We start from the raw sequence: 20,000 nt of genomic DNA on the forward strand, positions 1-20,000 counted from the left end.
GTGCGGGTGTGTGGCTGAGCTCCGTGGTCTGTGCGGGTGTGTGGCTGAGCTCCGTGGTCTGTGTGAGTGTGTGGCTGAGCTCCGTGGTCTGTGTGAGTGTGTGGCTGAGCTCTGTGGTCTGTGTGATTGTGTGGCTGAGCTCTGTGGTCTGTGTGATTGTGTGGCTGAGCTCCGTGGTCTGTGTGAGTGTGTGGCTGAGCTCTGTGGTCTGTGTGAGTGTGTGGCTGAGCTCCGTGGTCTGTGCGAGTGTGTGGCTGAGCTCCGTGGTCTGTGTGAGTGTGTGGCTGAGCTCTGTGGTCTGTGTGAGTGTGTGGCTGAGCTCTGTGGTCTGTGCGGGTGTGTGGCTGAGCTCCGTGGTCTGTGTGAGTGTGTGGCTGAGCTCCGTGGTCTGTGTGAGTGTGTGGCTGAGCTCCGTGGTCTGTGTGAGTGTGTGGCTGAGCTCTGTGGTCTGTGTGAGTGTGTGGCTGAGCTCCGTGGTCTGTACAGGTGTGTGGCTGAGCTCCGTGGTCTGTACGGGTGTGTGGCTGAACTCCGTGGTCTGTGCGGGTGTGTGGCTGAGCTCCGTGGTCTGTACCGGCGTGTGGCTGAGCTCCGTGGTCTGTGGGGGCGTGTGGCTGAGCTCCGTGGTCTGTGCGGGTTTGTGGCTGAGCTCCATGGTCTGTACGGGCGTGTGGCTGAGCTCCGTGGTCTGTGCGGGTGTGTGGCTGAGCTCCGTGGTCTGTACGGGCGTGTGGCTGAGCTCCGTGGTCTGTGTGAGTGTGTGGCTGTGCTCCGTGGTCTGTGTGAGTGTGTGGCTGAGCTCCGTGGTCTGTGTGAGTGTGTGGCTGAGCTCTGTGGTCTGTGCGGGTGTGTGGCTGAGCTCCGTGGTCTGTGTGAGTGTGTGGCTGAGCTCTGTGGTCTGTGCGGGTGTGTGGCTGAGCTCCGTGGTCTGTGTGAGTGTGTGGCTGAGCTCCGTGGTCTGTGTGAGTGTGTGGCTGAGCTCTGTGATCTGTGTGATTGTGTGGCTGAGCTCCGTGGTCTGTGTGAGTGTGTGGCTGAGCTCCGTGGTCTGTGCGAGTGTGTGGCTGAGCTCCGTGGTCTGTGTGAGTGTGTGGCTGAGCTCTGTGGTCTGTGTGAGTGTGTGGCTGAGCTCTGTGGTCTGTGCGGGTGTGTGGCTGAGCTCCGTGGTCTGTGTGAGTGTGTGGCTGAGCTCCGTGGTCTGTGTGAGTGTGTGGCTGAGCTCCGTGGTCTGTGTGAGTGTGTGGCTGAGCTCTGTGGTCTGTGTGAGTGTGTGGCTGAGCTCTGTGGTCTACTGCACTGTTTGTTTGTTTCAGGTTGAAGAGAACCGCGTGATGAAAAGAAAAAGAAAGAACCTGGAGAAAGTTTGTTTTATCCCATTTTTTAAAGTATGCTTTCAAAATCCCTCCATCTCTTCAGCTGCGTTGTTTCAAGGCGTTGCTTTTAAAGTAGTCAGGCTCCACTGGTTTGCATCATTAACAAGCAGCAGAGCCCGTTTTTTATTACCCTGCGCGTGCCCAGTCACTTACAACAAATCACTCCCTCTCACGAGCTTCAGGGAGTTCAGCAAAGCAGAGAAATGCAGCGTCACCCGGCGTCGTTCCATCCTAATTAAGGAGCCCCTGTTCATCCTGTGCAAACATAGCGCATCGGGTTCGGTTCGGTTTCGCTTCACGAAGTGCTCGCGCGATGCTCAGTTACAGACCACAGGCTAAGGAGGACCCTTCAGACTGCGTAACAGGTGGTGGTCTCTCAGTAAGCAGCACTGCACGCTCTGAGCAGGACGAGGGGTTCTATTACAGTAGTCCTGGTTCCTTGTAAGTTGCTCTGGATAAGAGCATCTGCTAAATGCAGTAAATGTGAATGGTTCCTCTAAGACTTCCTCATTCTTCTAAAGAGCCTCTCTTTTGGAGTCTTGAGTTCCTCTCCATGGATCCTCCTCGTGCTTTTAGAGAGCATCTCCTTTTTCTCCTGTCAGTGGTTCTTCGTCATGGTCTTAGAGAGCTTTCTCTTCTGAGTTCTGGTTCTATTCAGTGGTTCTTCTTCATGCTCTTAGAGAGCTTTCTCTTTTGAGTTCTGGCTCTATTCAGTGGTTCTTCTTCATGCTCTTAGAGAGCTTTCTCTTTTGAGTTCTGGCTCTATTCAGTGGTTCTTCTTCATGCTCTTAGAGAGCTTTCTCTTTTGAGTTCTGGTTCTTTTCAGTGGTTCTTCTTCATGCTCTTAGAGAGCTTTCTCTCTGAGTACTGGTTCTTTTCAGTGGTTCTTCTTCATGCTCTTAGAGAGCTTTCTCTTTTGAGTACTGGTTCTTTTCAGTGGTTCTTCTTCATGCTCTTAGAGAGCTTTCTCTTTTGAGTACTGGTTCTTTTCAGTGGTTCTTCTTCATGCTCTTAGAGAGCTTTCTCTTTTGAGTACTGGTTCTTTTCAGTGGTTCTTCTTCATGCTCTTAGAGAGCTTTCTCTTTTGAGTTCTGGTTCTTTTCAGTGGTTCTTCTTCATGCTCTTAGAGAGCTTTCTCTTTTGAGTTCTGGTTCTTTTCAGTGGTTCTTCTTCATGCTCTAAGAGAGTTTTCTCTTTTGAGTTCTGATTCTTTTCAGTGGTTCTTCTTCATGCTTCATAATTCCTCTTGCTCTTAGGGAGACCTTTTGGGTCTTGCCTCCTCTCAATGGTTTCTCATGCTCTTTTGGGTCTTGGTTCTTCATAGTGGTTCTTTCTCATGTTCTTAGGGAGCTCCTCCTCTTGAATCATGGTTCTTTCTCATGTTCTTACACAGCTTCTTCTTTTGAGTCTTGGTTTCTACCAGTGGTTCTTCTACATGCTCTTAGGGAGCTTCTCCTTTTGAGTTTTGGATCCTCTCAATGATTCTACATCATGCTTTTGGAGAGCTTCTCATTTTGAGTCTTGGTTCCTCTCAGTTGTTATTTTTCATGCTCTTAGGAAGTTGTCCATTTGAGTCTTGGTTCCTCTCAATGGTTTTTTGTCATGTTTGCAGGGTTTTCCTTTTGAGTCTAGGTTCCTCTTAATGGTTCTTCATGCTTTTTTTGAGTCCTGGTTCTTCTTAGTGGCTCTCTTTCATGCTCTTAGCGTCTCATGAATCTTGGTTCCTCTCAGTGGTTCTACATCATGGTGTTAGGGAGTTTCTCCTTTTGAGTCTTGGTTCCTCTCAGTGGTTCTTCTTCATGCTCTTAGAGAGCTTCTCATTTTGAGACTTGGTTCTTCTCAGTGAATCTTCCTCATGCTCTTTGAGAGCTCTGTTGTTCCTCATGCTCATCATGAGTTTTTTACATTTGGGACTGGGTACCTCTCAGTGGTTCATTGACATGCTATTGTGTCTTGGTTCCTCCTAATGGTTCCTCATGCTCTTGTGAGTCTTGCTGGTTCTTCTCAGTGATTCTTGCAAATGCTCTTAGAGAGCTTTGCTGTTTTTCCTTTTGAGTCTGTGTACTTCTCATGGTTCTTTCTCATGCTATTAGGGTTTTTCTTTTGAGTCTTGGTTCCTCTTAATGGTTCCTCATGCTGCTCTGAGCATTGGTTCTTCTCAGTGGGTCTTCTTCATGTTCTAAGGGAGTTTTTATTTTATTTTATTGGAACTCATTACAGTGCTGGAGCCACATTTGGTACCATATCTTTTGGAGAAATTTCAGTGCAAATACAACCGAATTGTATTGAATTAATCAAACTTAACTGAAATCAACTGGATCGGACTGGATTGAATTAGGGAAGCTTTGTATTTATCTGAATTGAACTAAAATGAGTTTAACAGTACAAGGACTGAAATAGATTGAGTGTTTCTTTCCATTAAACTGGATTGAACTGTATCTAACTGAACTGAACTGGACTGACCTGAACTGAACTGAATACGATTGAATTGGGTTGAGGCTGAAATGGATTGAACTTGACTGAGTTGGTTACACTGGATCAAACTACACTGAATTGAAGTGCATGAGACTGAATTGAATTGAATAGATGTGAACTGGAGTGAACTGCATTGTTTATTAGATTGCTTGTGCGTGCTGAGGGCTGTTGGGAAGCTGTCCACCATGTTGTGGTGCTGAAATGTTTCCCAGGAACAGGACAGATAGAGCAGCATGTTTGTAGAAAAAGCTCACCTTGAAGCCCACAGGTATATATGTATGTCCAGGGACACAAAACAGGTGGAAGAACAAATAAGGCTTTAAAAAAATTCCTGATTCTGAAATAAACCTGTACCTGTTTTCTGTATGACTGTGAGATGATTATCGCACATTGGAGTTTCCGATGTCCTGCTGTTGATGAAGTGGTTGATGCGAGTGACTTATGAGTCAGTATGAATGAGCTCTTTTTATGAACACCTATCATGGTACACACACAAAGCCATGATTGATTGGATGTCTGGACGTTACAGCGGTCTGTGTTCGGTGTGTGATTGTGCTTCGTCTTCCTCTGTTTACTACTTTATCCTCAGTGAGAGCTGCTGCCAAGACACGTCTGAGACTTATTACTTGGCCAGTGAAACCAATTCTGATTCTAATACAGATCCTACCCTTTTTTTCTCCATATATCTGCATATCGCTGCTGTCAGAAGAAAATCTGTCAGAAGAAAAGTCCAAACTGGTAACTTTACAGAAAAGGGAAAAGACCTATTTTACTTTTAATGTAATTCAATGGAAACAGAAATTTTTACAAGTGATTTTGGGTCGTTTCTTTTGCTCCAACCATCATGAAAATGACACACAATGTAAAGGACAACAGGCATTTTTAAATTATGTCAAAAACCGAAAAACGACAAAAAAAGGAGATACAAGGTTTTCTTAGGACAACAGCGATATTTTAATAGTTAAGACGTAAACAGAGTCATTCAGAGCGGTTTGGTGTGAAACGCTCCGTTCTAGAGAAACAGAGTCAGAACTGTTCACAGTGGTGGTGACAGGAACCAAACGTCCACCTCTAAAAGCGCCCTTGCAGAAAGTTATTACAGTAAATGGTTATGAATGCAGTGCCCCTTCTCTGAGACGCTGTATTGTAAAAGTTTTGAGAATGTTTAGATCTAAAACATATTTACGGTGGAGAGATACCTGCAGTGTGTTGTAGGACAAAACCAGAGAAAGTTTCCAGAGAAAGCACACTTTTTCAAATCTACCACTATTTTACCATCATTAATATTCCATATAAAACTCAGAAGACACATGTCGGTTGGCTTTGAATAGCAGATCAAATGTCTGTATTTGTGTCGTGGACATTGACACTCCTGGTTCCCATCACCACCACTGTAAAGAAATTATGTTAGGATTCAAATATAAAGTTAAGAACTGTTTTTCTGTAGTAGCTACCGTCGAAATTCAGCCTTTACTGAAGTTGCCATGGCGACTGAACAGATTTCAGAATTAGCAAAAGCTCCTCACAGAAAGTTCCTACATGAAATGGTCCAGTATTCATTGCCTGATGTCTGAGGCCCCGTTTAAGTAGAGATAATATTTTGACCTAAAACATATTTACAGTGGAGAGGCCAGTGTGTTGTAAGGCAAATCAGTTCAAAAGAAAAATCTGATTTTTCCAATTAACCACTATTTTACCATCATTAATATCCTTATAAAAGCTTTCAAAGACTTGTGTAGGTTCACTGGTGGTTTTTCAGCAGATCAAATGTCTGTATTTGTGTCGTGGACATTGACACTCCTGGTTCCCATCACCACCACTGTAAAGAAATTATGTTAGGATTCGAATATAAAGTTAGGAACTGTTATTCTGTAGTAGCTACCGTCGAAATTCAGCCTTTACTGAAGTTGCCATGGCGACTGAACAGATTTCGGAGTTAGCATATCTCTGTAATGGAGCCCCTCGTGATCATACAAGTGCGCATCCACAGAGGATTCAGTTGTCTGGTGTACGTTTGGATTCAGGCGACGGCTCTGAGTCCAGCCAGCTTGCTAGAAATGAATGAAATCAACTAACCAAGCCGGATGCATGCGAGACAGAGCCCTGCACCAAACTGGGCTTTGTGCCCAGCTTCAATTCTGCTTTTCTGTCTCTAATATTGCTTATGACAAATATGTTTGTCTTGCCATCTTGATTCAGGAAGCTGCTGCGTGTGAAACTCACTGCCGTCTTCAAACCCAAACGTTTTTACAGGGAAACTTTCCTCTAAAGCACATTTACACTGCAAACACTGACCACAGCAGGAGACTGATAGCCCGTCTGAACTGCACTGGACGGTAGCTCATTTACAACTGATGTTACAGTGCTTATGCAAATTAATTATTAAATGGATAAGATGTAGTTGGTTGTTCAGAGTGGTTTGGTGTGAAATGCTCCATTCTCGAGAAATCCGCCGTGTCAGATTTGTTCAAAACAGTGGTGATAGGAACCAAACATCCAAACCTCTAGAAGCTGCCACAGCTCACAGAAAACTGTCACTCGCAAAAAATGTCATCTGATATCTGAGATGTTTGAGATAAGCTTCAGGAGTAAAATGTCATTTTTTAATCTGTTCATTGTGGAGAGGTACATGCAGGGCCTCCTCAAGGAAAATAACCCCAAAGGAAATTAATTTTTTCAGATTTTCCACCATTTTACCATCATCAATATTCCATATAAACCAGAGGTGGACGAAGTACACAAGTCATGTACTCGAGTAAAAGTAAACATTCCCAAGGTAAAATATTCCTCCAGTAAAAGTAGAAGTTCCTCCCTTTAGACCTCCACTGGAGTAAAAGTACTGAAGTATTTACCTTCAAATGTACTTAAGTATAAAGTAAAAGTACTAAAAGAGTAATTCTGGCTCTGATGTCCTGTTATCATTTTTATAACCAGACTGGCTTCATGAACTCATTTCAGGTGAAAGTCCTCCAGCGTCTCTCTTGGTAAACCAGTCTTTTAATAGAACGTCATTAATTAGTGACGCTGACGTCTATTAAAATGATCAGAAGCACAAAACACTGAAGGTAAACAGTTTCCATCAGGGAGAACCGAGTGGCTCTGAAATCACTTTTTACACACAAGCAAAGTTTCAGTTTCAGATTTATTTACAACTTAGTTCCAAGTTTAAGTTGAATAAAAACTGGCTTTAAACTCAGGATCACAGATGAGCTCCTTTACTATGTTGATCTGTAGGCGTCTGTTCATAAACATAAACCAGCCCAAACTCATTTACTATAAAATGAAATGGTGTTTGTAGAAATTCAGAAAAAAGCCGCGTCAGTCTCGACTGCATATGTGGACATATTTCTATATTGAGCTCTATTTACACAAAGTTAGGTTAGTTCATCATTTATGTTGAACAGACTCTCCCAAAGTTTTACGCTGCTGCGCTGACGTTGAACCGCGTGCTGCACTGGGTCGGTATGACCAACAGGTCAAAACCAGCTCTAAACAAAGTGACCGCTGGGCCCTGATTGGTGCTCTGGCTTTGCGCTTCTTTCGTTTTGACATGTTACGTTTTTATACACACAGAAACCAAAAGGAACGACAGATTTCTCAAAATGTAGGAGGAAAAAGTCGGATATTAGACTCTGAAATGTAGTGGAGTGAAAGGAAAAAGTCCAGAATGGAGAAACTTCAGTACAGATACACCAAAAATACTAAAGTACAGAAACTCATTACATTTACTCAGTTACTCAGTTACTCAGTTACTGTCCTCCACTCATATAAACACTCAGTAGGTTCACTTGTGGTTTTGATCATAAATAAAGTGGCTATATTTGAGTTTTAGGCACAATCTGAATCTGCAAGCTCCTCTACAGTCACCCACTTCACACCAAACCACTCTGAATGACTTTTTTCACATCTCATCAATGGACATTACACACATTTGGAAAAATCATTAACAACAAAGTGTCACTTACAGTTTTCTTCATCATTCCCTTTTGTCCCCAGAATCCTGTGCTTTGAACAGGTGACGGCTTATTTTCCCTTCTGATGACTCTGCGATTCCTTTTCCTGCAGCATTTCCATCACGCTGGATGGAGCTGGCTTTCACCCACACATGTGCACACCTTCCTCCCTGTCATTAAAGACACAGTCCAAAGGTCAGAGCTCCACTGTTTGAATGGCAGCATTTATTAAATATCCCAAAGTGACAGAGATGGTAGAAATGGCCCAAAACCATTTTATTTTGCCTGACGCAGTTTGTGGGATGCAATTATACAATTACAGTGACGAAAGGTCACGGGCCCTAGATTAGCTCTTATTTTTATTATCGGAAAAAGTTTATTTGCTTTGGCATAACAGAATAATTTGAATTTTGAAGTATTCATAATGTCACTCACTCCCAGTCAGCACAGTCCATATATAGAAACTAAACTGCAAAAACAGGCCATCAAAACAGAAAATCACACAAATGTATAATAGTCATGGGCTGCAGGTTAGGGAACCAGCCTTGTGACCGGAAGGTCGCCGGTTCGATCCCCAGAGCCGACAGCACATGACTGAGGTGTCCTTGAGCAAGACACCTAACCCCCAACTGCTCCCCGGGTGCTGCGGATAGGGCTGCCCACCGCTCTGGGCAAGTGTGCTCACTGCCCCCTAGTGTGTGTGTGCTCACTAGTGTGTATGTGGTGTTTCACTTCAAGGATGGGTTAAATGTGGAGGTGAAATTTCCCCGTTTTGGGACTAATAAGGGTCACTTAATCTTAAATATTTACATATACCCGCATGTTCAGCCTACAGAAACCCGGCCACACCCATTTCTGCTGGAAGAGCCACAGAGCCACCGTTTCTCTCCAGCAGCTTCACAGTTGATGTGCCCTGGGAAAGTTATGTGGACATAGAGCTCAGTTACCTTACCCTTAATACAGGGCTTTATGTGTCCACTTACATTACATGTGCAGGGATAAAACTTTACCTTAAACATGCTTAAATTCAGCATAATATTAAGCTTTGGGCTAAAACAAACTCTAGTTTTTGAACCGATCCCTGCTGAAGGAAAAAAAAACAGAACAAAACAAAGCATATAAACCATTAAGTGTTTCTTTTGGTTTCTGATGGTCTTGTATTGTGTTTTGTCTTATGGTTTAACTGGATTCCTATATTGGTGACAGTATCCCTTCCTATGCATGGCCATTCGTTCAACCAGCACAAACAATTGCTGTTCACACCAGAGACGTTATAGATCAGGAGACGGGCCAATGGTTGAAATATGAATGTAATGCTGGTTAAGCTCAATTTTCCAATAAGGACTTTCCTTGTCCTTTCCAGTCCCACAGGCCTGAAACCGCTGGAGGAAAAGTGTGGGTGTAAATCTGCGGCTCTGCAGCTCTGCAGTCAGACCCTTCTCAAATTATATGGAACGTTTCAGCCTGGATTGCTTTATGAATGAGGTACAATTATGGTCGCCAATTAGAACACAGCTCATTTCCATACAGTATGTCAATCCTAAGCCCTGTTCAAGCTGGATAAGTTTTATTGGAGGAGGTCTGGGAACATCATTCAAGTGGGTCATTTCTTAAATGTTGGCCTCCATACAGGGCAGTTGTGGGCTGGACGTTAGGGAACCAGCCCTGTGAACCAACTGGAAGGTTGCTGGTTTGATTCCCTCGGCTGACGGTCCATGACTGAAGTGCCCTTGTGCGAGACACCTAACCCCCAATTGATCCCCAGGTGCATTGGATAGGAATGCCCACTGCTCTGGGCAAGTGTGCTCACTGCCCCCTAGTGTGTGTGTTCACTAGTGTGCACGTATGTGGGTGTTTCAGTGCGCGGATGGGTTAAATGCAGAGGTCTAATTCCTCAGCTTGCAGCCACAGTTAGCTGATGGCTCTGAATTCAATTTGTGATCATTTTTTGACAATCGTCTCCTGGTCGTCAAAAAACAGAGATGTCGATTAGCAGGATCTGTTATAACGTTATCATGAGGCTGCTTTGAACAGGACTGCTGTTACTGAAGGAGCTCAGAGTTTGACAAACTGCAGAAGGTAATTTGCTCTGGAATCATTCCTTAGCAGATTTAATGGACATGCCATATTCATTTTGGATTAAAAGCAAGGATCTCACCTGAAATCACCCAAATTACAGCACCTCCCCAGATAAAACTAATCCAGCTCCAACAGGGATTTACAGGCACAGTAACAACAGCATGTTTAATTCTAAGGGATAAAGATCAGTTGGAAAATAATAATAATGAATTATGACAGTTTTTGGTACATAAAACCTACAGAAACATCAGAGATAAGTAAACTTTGGCAGTCATGACTGGCAGTCGTGGGCTGGAGGTTAGGGAACCAGCCTTGTGACTGGAAGGTCGCCGGTTCGATGCCCAGAGCTGACAGCACATGACTGAGGTGCCCTTGAGCAAGACACCTAACCCCCAACTGCTCCCCGGGCGCCGTGGATAGGGCTGCCCACCGCTCCGGGCAAGTGTGCTCACTGCCCCCTAGTGTGTGTGTGTTCACTAGTGTGTATGGGGTCTCTTAAACAAAATGCAATGACTAAACAAAGAAGAGCCATTTGAAGGCCTATAGATGACTATATACATAAGCAGCCAGTTGCTGAAGAAAATGAGCAATATTACTTTGAACCTTGATACATAACCTGGTATCTCCAAAATGGTAACTTTTGAAGAAAAGAAGAAAACATACTTTACTTTCAATGTAAGTCAAGGGAACTGGACTTTTACCAAGTACTTTTGGGCTGTTTCTTTTGGTGCATTCATCATGAAATTTACATACAATGTAAAGGGCAACAGGCATTTTCACATCATGTCAAAAACTAAAAATCACCAAAAATATGATGTGAGGTTCTGTTCCGACAGCAACGATATGGGGGAGATGATCTTATGTAGTACTAAAATGATCTTATGCAGTAATACAATACATACATACAAATACTTCTAAATAAATACGACACACGGACGATATACAACATATGGACGAATCCTTTAAATAATCACTAATTTTACACTTCATAAAGTAATGAAGACGAATTCAAGGACAACTTGAACAACTTACATTTTAGCTTACGTTACATCTCGCACTCCTAATATGGTCATGATGCCGACTACAGAATGAACGGAATCTGTCTCACATGCCATGAAAATCTGCAAATTTCTCATATACTTCAACTTATTTCTAGATTTATTTCTATTTTTTATTTTCTGCATAGCATAGCTGCTGTCAGAAGAAAAACGTGTACCTTCAAAATGGTAACTTTACAGGAGAAGGGAAAAACCTACCATGCTTTTAATTTAAGTCAATGGAACCAGACGTATTTACAAGTCATTTGGGGTCGTTTTCTTTAGTTCATTATTCATGAAAATTGCACACAACGTAAAGAACAACAAGTATTTTCAAATTATGTCAAAAACTGAAAAACGTCAAAAATTGAGATACAAAGTTTTCAGCGATATGTAAGTTTATGTGCAATTATATGTCTACTGAAATACTGCAATTTCCCTTGATCGGTCTATCTATCTATCTATCGATCCATCCATCCATCCATCCATCCATCCATCCATCCATCCATCCATCATGTACACCTATAATCATGTACACCAGTGAAGGTTTAGGTTATTGGCATTGGCGTTAACCATTGACTGCAGTCCAGTGAAAGGCAGATCCCGTGGAAGAGAGGAGAATTCAGCCTGATGGTTTGATAGCGCTGATCAGGTAGAAGCAGAGGAGCAGAGCATTTGTTTCCAGTCTCATCAGTTTGCTGGGCTGATAGCAGGCGCTTGTCCTACATCGGTGTGTTTGGCCAGATAATGCATTATGGGCTGTACTGCACGGTGAATGGTGATTCAACAGAGAGAGGGAGAGAGAGGGAGAGAGAGAGAGAGAGAGAGAGAGAGAGAGAGAGACAGAGAGACAGAGAGAGAGAGAGAGAGAGAGAGAGAGAGAGAGATGGCTAAAGAAAACCAAATACACGTCTTGCTCTTATGACAAGTAATGAAAACGCTGGGTCTTCTGTCCCTGTAATGTCTTTTGTCATATATAAGATTGATGACCAGTGTGAAACGACAAAATAAAGCCGGAGATGAAGAATTAGAATCTCTCTCTCTAGAATCTTCAGTAAGATGGGAAAATTCCAGGCCTCATCTCTACCTTTCACTAATGCTTTCATTCAGGCTCCTCTGCGGCTCCGTGGCTGAGCTCTAGATTATCATTCATCATAGTGATCTGTGGCTTCACTTAAAGTTCTGCCTTAGTGCAGCACCCATAGCTTCACCTTAACTCGTTTAAAAGACCTGGCCATCACTCAGAGACGAGACGAGTCTGCCCCTGGAGCCTCCGGTCCACTCTGGTCCACTCACGTCCACCTGGCCTTTGTTTATCTTTCGTGCTTCTTTGTCTTTAAATAAGAGATAAAGTCAGAGACCACCCCTCTTTTATTTCCAGCTAAAACAGCCTTTAATGGCAGTCGTGGGCTGGAGGTTAGGGAACCAGCCTTGTGACCAGAAGGTTGCTGGTTCGATCCCAAGAGCTGACAGTACGTGACTGAGGTGGTTATTAAGAACCAAGATGGTTATTAGGAACCTGTTCATGTATATGGTAGCACTTTCTTTACTGAAGAACCATCTTTTTTAAGTGTGTTGTAACCATAGAAGAACCCTTTTTGCTGCTGAATAGAACCATAAACATCAAATTCACCATTAATCTGAAGAACCATTCCTCCATTCAAAACCTCAAATGGGTCTTTGAGTGTTCATGGATCCATGCAGAACCATTGTCTTTACTAAAGAACCCTTGAACGACCACCTTTTTAAGAGCGTCCGTGTTTCTAATCAGTCCGTCGTTAAATTAAATGCGGTGCTGCTGAGGGAATGGAATAAACCCATATGATGATGGAGATCGGTGAGAAGGGAGGAACCAAACCTGGCGGTTTTACCTCTTCAGCAAAAAGTGGTGAAGTTGCACAGGACTAGCAAAAGTTTTGACACCCGCCGGTCAAAAGACGTGTTTGATGAGTTTAATGCATCCTTTTCCAGGAAAACTCATATATGACATTGTTCTAGTTTAACACACACCCTCAGAAATAAAAGTCAACTGTCACTGGAGCAGTGCCCCCTTTATCACCATGGTGGGACCCTCAGGGGTCCATCTCAGTTCCTTTAGTCAGGGAACATAACTGAACCATACTCCACTGAAATGATCTGTTCTAAGCTGGACTGACTCCACACACCCCGCCTCGCCTCGCCTCCAGGCTTTTATTCTACTGCTCTGTTTTAAAACATGCGGTTATGAAAAGGAACAAATACCAACTTTTCACCTGGAAAAACTGATTTGAGGTTCACAATCAGACCTTAAACCCACTGTCGAACCTTTGAGGGAACATTTACACTGTTTGCACCTTGATGATCAAAAATTGTACCTGCACAGAACCTTCATTTCTAACAGTGTAACGAAAAGAAATATGAAACAAATTTGCCCTGCGCCCAAACTTTTGCCCCTTTTCCCCAAATATTTTCAATTCAGCAAAAGAAATTGTGCAGAAAGTACGAAAGTACATATGTTTTACGACGTAGCTGATCCACAATATATGTCGTCCTCTGTGAGTCTCACTGGTTTATAGTGTCTACGTTTTATTGTTTTATGATCAGTGCTGTCCTGAGACGTACGTAGCGAGCTCAGGAGGAGAAAACAGAGCCTGACTCAATCTGCTGTAACCCTCACTGCATTCTCCTTCCCCTTCATCGTGTTAGCCTTTTACATCACACACAGGGTGCCAACAGGGTAACTAGGCAATCGGCCGTGTGATGTAGTGCAGCTAAGTTTTGGAAACATTTAAAGCAGAAAAAATTTTTGTCAGAGGACACAAAACCTGGACTGAATGTTATTTAAGCAGATGAAGACATGAGGCAGTGTGTCGCTGTAGACCATCTCAGCCGTGATGTTATAGTGATAACTCACTCCTCGAGTGCTCTACTGCTTTAATACAGCAGTTAAATAAATACAGTAAGAAATGAATAAACTGGCCGGGAATACGACGTTTAATATGTTTTAATGTTCAGTTCCTTCCTCCTAATTATAGCTACGTCAGAGTAACAAGCTCCGCCCACTCGCTGCTCAGCCTGCTGTAAGCCCCGCCTTCTGAACTATACACTGAGGCGTAAAACTGAGCCAATATCAGGTTCAGCTCAGTTTGGTCAGTTTCTCCAGATCAGTATTAATGTTGTTTTGTTCCAGCCGGTCTGTAAAGCTTCTTACAGCCCATTTAGTTTGGCGAATGGTGTTGGGTTCATTTCTGGCTGATTCCAGGTTGTTCAGCTGTTCTTCTGTCACAGCTGCCGACTGAAAAGCTGCTCAGTGGTGACGACAGTTTGGGAAATTAGTGTCTTCAGAGTCGCACCAAATCGGTTGTCAGGCAGATGTGATCTGTCCGTTTTCTGTTTGTGGCAAAGTAAGAAGTAAAAACGTTCAAATGGCTTGAGCGACTCCTACAGCTGTCAGAGTCGTTGCTTAGTAACAGCGTCTCAGTGGAGTGATGCAGTGTTTGTGAAAAAGCTGTGATGTTATGGTGAAATAATGTAATTTGATGATATTGAAGGTACTTGGCCCTGTGATGGACTGGTGACCTGTCCAGGGTGTATCCTACCTTCCACCCAATGACTGCTGGCATAGGCTTCAGCACTTCAGCTTAGAAGATGTGTGTGTGTGAGTGTGTGTGTATGTGTGAAGGTACTTGGGAGTAATTGTTATAGTAATGCTTTTAGTATTTACCATAGTAATGGTAATGCTTTCTTTCACATGCTCCTAAGTCCTAGATATTAACCAGATATGTGTAAGGTATGAACTCCAAAGTACATAAAAGTATATACAATGACAGGTTAACCTGATTAAATGACAGGTTCTATCTATTAAATAGACAGAGGAATCACAAGGTAACTCCACAGCATAGACCCCTGTTCCCTCCATCTGTCTAGTATCTGGATTGTGTCCTGAAAAGATTTTAGCCAGATTTTACATTTACACTTGGTAGTCAAATGTGTCTCCAGTTAGTCAGACTGACATCTGATTGGGACAGAATGTGCAGATCTACTTGAAACGCGGCAACTAATAACTAATAATTTGTGAAGTCATCTGCAGCTGTTTTGCACAGTAATATCTGTTATTATAATATGTTATTATTCAGCATTTCATTTTGTCCGGTCCCCAACCTTGTGTGTCCTTCATCTTTATCTTCCTTTCAGTTGTAGTGAGAGAAGTTTCGACTGTACTGGGAGGGGGTTCTGTTGTACTGGGAGGAGTTTTGACTGTACTGGGAGGGGGTTCTGTTGTACTGGGAGGAGTTTCGACTGTACTGGGAGGGGGTTCTGTTGTACTGGGAGGAGTTTTGACTGTACTGGGAGGGGGTTCTGTTGTACTGGGAGATGGTTCTCTTGTACTGGGAGGGGGTTCTGTTGTATTGGGAGGAGTTTTGATTGTACTGGGAGGGGATTCGTTTGTACTGCGAAGAATTAGGGTTGTACAGTGAGGAGTTTCAACTGTACAGTAAGGAGTTTCGGTTGTACTGGGAGGAGTTTTGGTTTTACTAGGAGGGGTTTAGGTTGTATTGGGAGGAGTTTTGGTTGTACTAGGAGGAGTTTAGATTGTACTGGAATGGGGATCTATTGTACTGGGAGGAGCTTTGACTGTACTGGGAGGGGCTTCTCTTGTACTGGGAGGGGGTTCTGTTGTACTGGGAGGAGTTTCGCCTGTACTGGGAGGGGATTCGGTTGTACTGCGAAGAATTACGTTTGTACTGAGAGGAGTTTCAACTGTACAGTGAGGAGTTTTGGTTTTTACTAGGAGGGGTTTAGGTTGTATTGGAGGGATTTTGGTTGTACTGGGAGGAGTTTAGATTGTACTGGGAGGAGTTTTGGTTTTTACTAGGGGGGTTTAGGTTGTATTGGAGGGATTTTGGTTGTACTGGGAGGGGTTTTGGTTGTACTAGGAGGGGTTTTAGATTGTACTGGGAGGAGTTTCAACTGTACAGTAAGGAGTTTCGACTGTACTGTGAGGAGTTTTGGTTTTTACTAGGAGGGGTTTAGGTTGTATTGGGAGGGATTTTGGTTGTACTGGGAGGAGTTTAGATTGTACTGGGAGGAGTTTCAACTGTACAGGAAGGGTTTCAGTTGTCCAGTGGGTCTTGGATAGATGGATGTCTTCATGCTGCTATAACGTGGTTTTTATGTGTCTTGGCCTCATTCAGATAGAATCCTGATACTCAAGGTGCATGAAGTGGCCAGGTGTAAACAGAGTCTTATTCACATTAAATTTTACTCGAATGTCACACGTCGGAAAGTAAATCTGAATCACCTCCTTTGGGTCCATTATATGGTGTAAAATGATGGCCACAGTAAGAATAACCACTTTCTTTTACAGCCCAGATTTAGCTCAGTTTAAGATAAGTAAGTCAGGAAGTGAAATGTATATACTGCTTTTCCCACAATGTGCTTTACAAAAGCATTATAAAACACAAAAAGTACAAAACCCAAGTAGCTAATAAAATACCCACTACACAGTAAATACATAAAAGACAGACCTGGAGCACAGATTCTAAAACACCTGCCTCAAAATATAAGCATTTAGCTGCGTTCCCAATGAATTCACAGAATCAGCAGACCTTAAAAATGAAGGTAGAACAGTCCACAATTTAGGTGCTACAGCCTCATAAGCTCTATCAGCACGGGTCTGTAGGTGGGTGTGTGAGGAAGACAGTAAATTTAGCTTATTTGACCTTAGAGAGTGAGCTAATGAGTGGGGGTGAAGTACACTGTGACCAAGAGTAGAGTAGGACTTTTAACTGGATCCTATATACAACAGGGAGCCAGAGAAGAGATATGAGGAAAAGAGTTATGGGAGCGTTTTGTTTGTGCTGGGAGTTCATTGGTTTGTGGGAGTTCACATCACATATCTACCAAGTTATTGTCCAAAACCTTTTGGACATTTCCAAGACAGTCTAAATGAAGCTGAACTCAGCATCATGGTACATCTAGCGTGCAGCTCACATTTACTTGGGAGTTTTGGTTTTACTGATAAGGTTTTGGAGGTACTAGGAGGAATTTTGGTTGTATTGGAAAGAGTTTAGGCTGTACTGGGAGAAATTTAGGTTGTGCTGCTTGGGGTTTTGATTGTACTGGGAGGGGTTTAGGTTGTACTGGTTGTTTTGATTCTGCTGGGAGAAGTTTAGGTTGTGGTGGGAGTTTTGATTGTGCTGGGAGGGGTTTTGGTTGTGCTGGGAGGAGTTTTGGTTGTGCTGGAAGATGTTTAGGTTGTACTGGAAGAAGTTTAGGTTGTACTGGGAGGAGTTTTGATTGTGCTGGGGGGGGTTTGATTGTGCTGGGAAGAGATTTGGTTCTAATGGGAGGAGCTTTGATTGTGCTGGTAGGGGTTTTGATTGTACTGGGAGGAGGTTTGGTTCTACTGGGAGGAATTTCGGTCCTACTGGGCAGACATTTGGGTCTACTGTGAGGGGTTTTTTTTGTACTAGAGGGGTTCCGGTTGTACTCGGAGGATTTTCGGTGTACTGGAAGGGTTTCCGGTGTACTGGGAGGGGTTTTGATTGTACTGGGGGAAGTTTTGGTTATACTGGAAGGAGTTTCGGTTGTACTAGGAGGAGCTTTGTGGAGTTCATATCTCATGCTTACCTAGTTAATGTCAAAATCATTTTGGACATTTCGGTGCAATTTCGTTAGACTTGGAACCCACCATTTTGGTACCAGAAATAATTATCTAGAACTTTGGATTTCGCACCTCACACTTACTTGGTCAATACCTAGAACCCAAGAGACTGTAGAAGAAAGTGTTACTGAATCAATTATAAAAGATTTAAAGTGGAAGCTTTTTAAACTTTAAAAAGGTTCTTCACACTCACATGTCTCATTTACAAGTAATGAACCATAACTTGAAGGGTTCCTTAGGGAGCCAAAAGTGTTTCTTCTATGGCATCGCTGCAAAGAACCCTTTTAGCACCTTTCATTTTAAAAGGGTAAAAGTAGGCGTAAAGTAAAAGTGTAGTTAGAGTGAGTAAGCTAGGCTAGTCAGTTAGCATAAAAGTAATCATGAATGCGAATATTAGGAGATCAGAAATCTTTACAGTGGTGGTGATGGGAACCAGGCGTCACAATGTCTACAACACAAACACAGTCTGTTTATTTACTGTCCAAAACCACCAGTGAACATTCACAAGGTTTGGTATGTAACGTTACTTACGGCAAATAGTGGTAATTCTTAAAAAAAAAGAAGAAGAAGAAAAAAGTAAAAGAAGTTTTAGTCTGTTTTTAGTTTTAATCTGATCTCAAAACTATAACACAACATCTCAAACAACAGGCAGCGTATTCATAACCATTTCATGACCAATACCTTTTAGAGGTGGACGTCTGGTTCCTATCACCACCACTGTGAACAGTTCTGACTGGGTAAGTTTCTCTAGAACAGAGCGTTTCACACCAAACCGCTCTGAACGACTCTGTTTACATCTAAACCACTTATTTATGCAGAGATTTAAAAACATTTCCCTTTAAACTCAGTTTGAATGTGTGATCATTAGACTGATGGCAAAGCTGTACCTGAGTGTGATTCTTAGGTTTTTGTGCAAATAAACATCAACTGACAATCTGAAGATCCAGGTTTTTTTACTCTGCTCTATTTATAATAGATAGAATGTCTATGATCAGTCACTGTGACCATTCGAGAGGCCGACTCTCTCAATCCCTTAATTTCTTAGTAAATTGTTCTGACGCTAAAAGACGGAGGACAGTCATTACTTTCCTACCGTGCGCCGTACAGAGGGCTGAACTTAATTCAGTTTGAAATCATTACCTCTCTCTCTCTCTCTCTCTCTCTCTCTCTCTCTCTCTCTCTCTGTCTTCACAGAGCTGGGCAGCTTTTTCTTGTACTAGTGTTGATGTAGGACTTGATTTGACATGGTTGATTCTTCTTGACATGGAACTTGATATTGGATTGGTCTGTCTTAATTTGTGACTGGCCTGTGAACACCCCTGGTCAAACACGTAAATACACCAATCAGGCATAACATGATGACCACCTTGTTGTTTCTACTCTCACTGTCCACTTTATCAGCTCCACTTACTGTATAGCTGCACTTTGTAGTTCTACAGTTACAGACTGTAGTCCATCTGTTTCTCTGATACTCTGTTACCCTGTTCTTCAGTGGTCAGGACCCCCATGGACCCTCACAGAGCAGGTACTGTTTGGGTGGTGGATCATTCTCAGCACTGCAGTAACACTGACATGGTGGTGGTGGTGTGTGAGTGTGTGTTGCGCTGGTGCGAGGGGATCAGACACAGCAGTGCTGCTGGAGGTTTTAATCACTGTGTCCACTCACTGTCCACTCTATTAGACACTCCTACCTCGTCAGTCCACCTTGTAGATGTGAAGTCAGAGACGACAGCTCATCTGCTGCTGCACAGTTTGTGTTGGTCTTCCTCTAATCCTTCATCGGTGGTCACAGGACACTGTTGGCTGGATATTTTTGGTTGGTGGACTATTCTCTGTCAAGCAGCGACACTGGGGTGTTTAAAAAGTCCAGCAGCACTGCTGTGTCTGATCCACTCAGATCAGCACAACACACACTAACACACCACCACCACATCAGTGTTACTGCAGTGCTGGTCTTTACATAACACTTTACTTGGAACCTGATGTGGGACTAGCCTGTCTTCACTTGGGAATTTACTTGGAACTAACCTGTCCTGACTTGAGGCTTTTCTTGGGATTTGATGTAGGGCGAGTCTGTTTTGACCTGGGACTAGCCTGTGTTGATCTGGGACTTGACTAGGGACAAGCCTGTGTTGATCTGGGACTTGACTAGGGACAAGCCTGTGTTGACTTGAGACTTGACTTGGGACGAGCCTGTGTTGATCTGGGACTTGACTAGGGACAAGCCTGTGTTGACTCGAGACATGACTTGGGACGAGCCTGTGTTGATCTGGGACTTGACTAGGGACAAGCCTGTGTTGATCTGGGACTTGACTAGGGACAAGCCTGTGTTGACTCGAGACTTGACTTGGGACAAGCCTGTGTTGATCTGGGACTTGACTAGGGACAAGCCTGTGTTGACTTGAGACTTTTCCTGGGACTTGATGTAGGACTAGCC

The 20,000-nt window shown here is 43.2% G+C and overlaps 1 protein-coding gene across 2 annotated transcripts in view; it reads left to right on the plus strand.

Annotated features, from left to right (window-relative positions):
* Positions 1-20,000, plus strand: part of olfm3a (olfactomedin 3a) — a 49,885-nt gene that overhangs the window by 2,374 nt on the left and 27,511 nt on the right. Inside the window, exon 1 of one of the 2 annotated variants that reach the window (XM_037537282.1) lies at positions 7,935-7,996. The exons of the other annotated variant lie outside the window; for it this stretch is intronic. The gene's annotated coding sequence lies outside the window, so the exon portion shown is untranslated. Of the gene's footprint in view, positions 1-7,934; positions 7,997-20,000 lie in introns of those variants that run through there. 2 annotated transcript variants of the gene reach the window in all.

This window comes from Pygocentrus nattereri, chromosome 3 (assembly GCF_015220715.1).
Source record: "Pygocentrus nattereri isolate fPygNat1 chromosome 3, fPygNat1.pri, whole genome shotgun sequence".
Classification (NCBI taxonomy): Eukaryota; Metazoa; Chordata; class Actinopteri; order Characiformes; family Serrasalmidae; genus Pygocentrus; species Pygocentrus nattereri.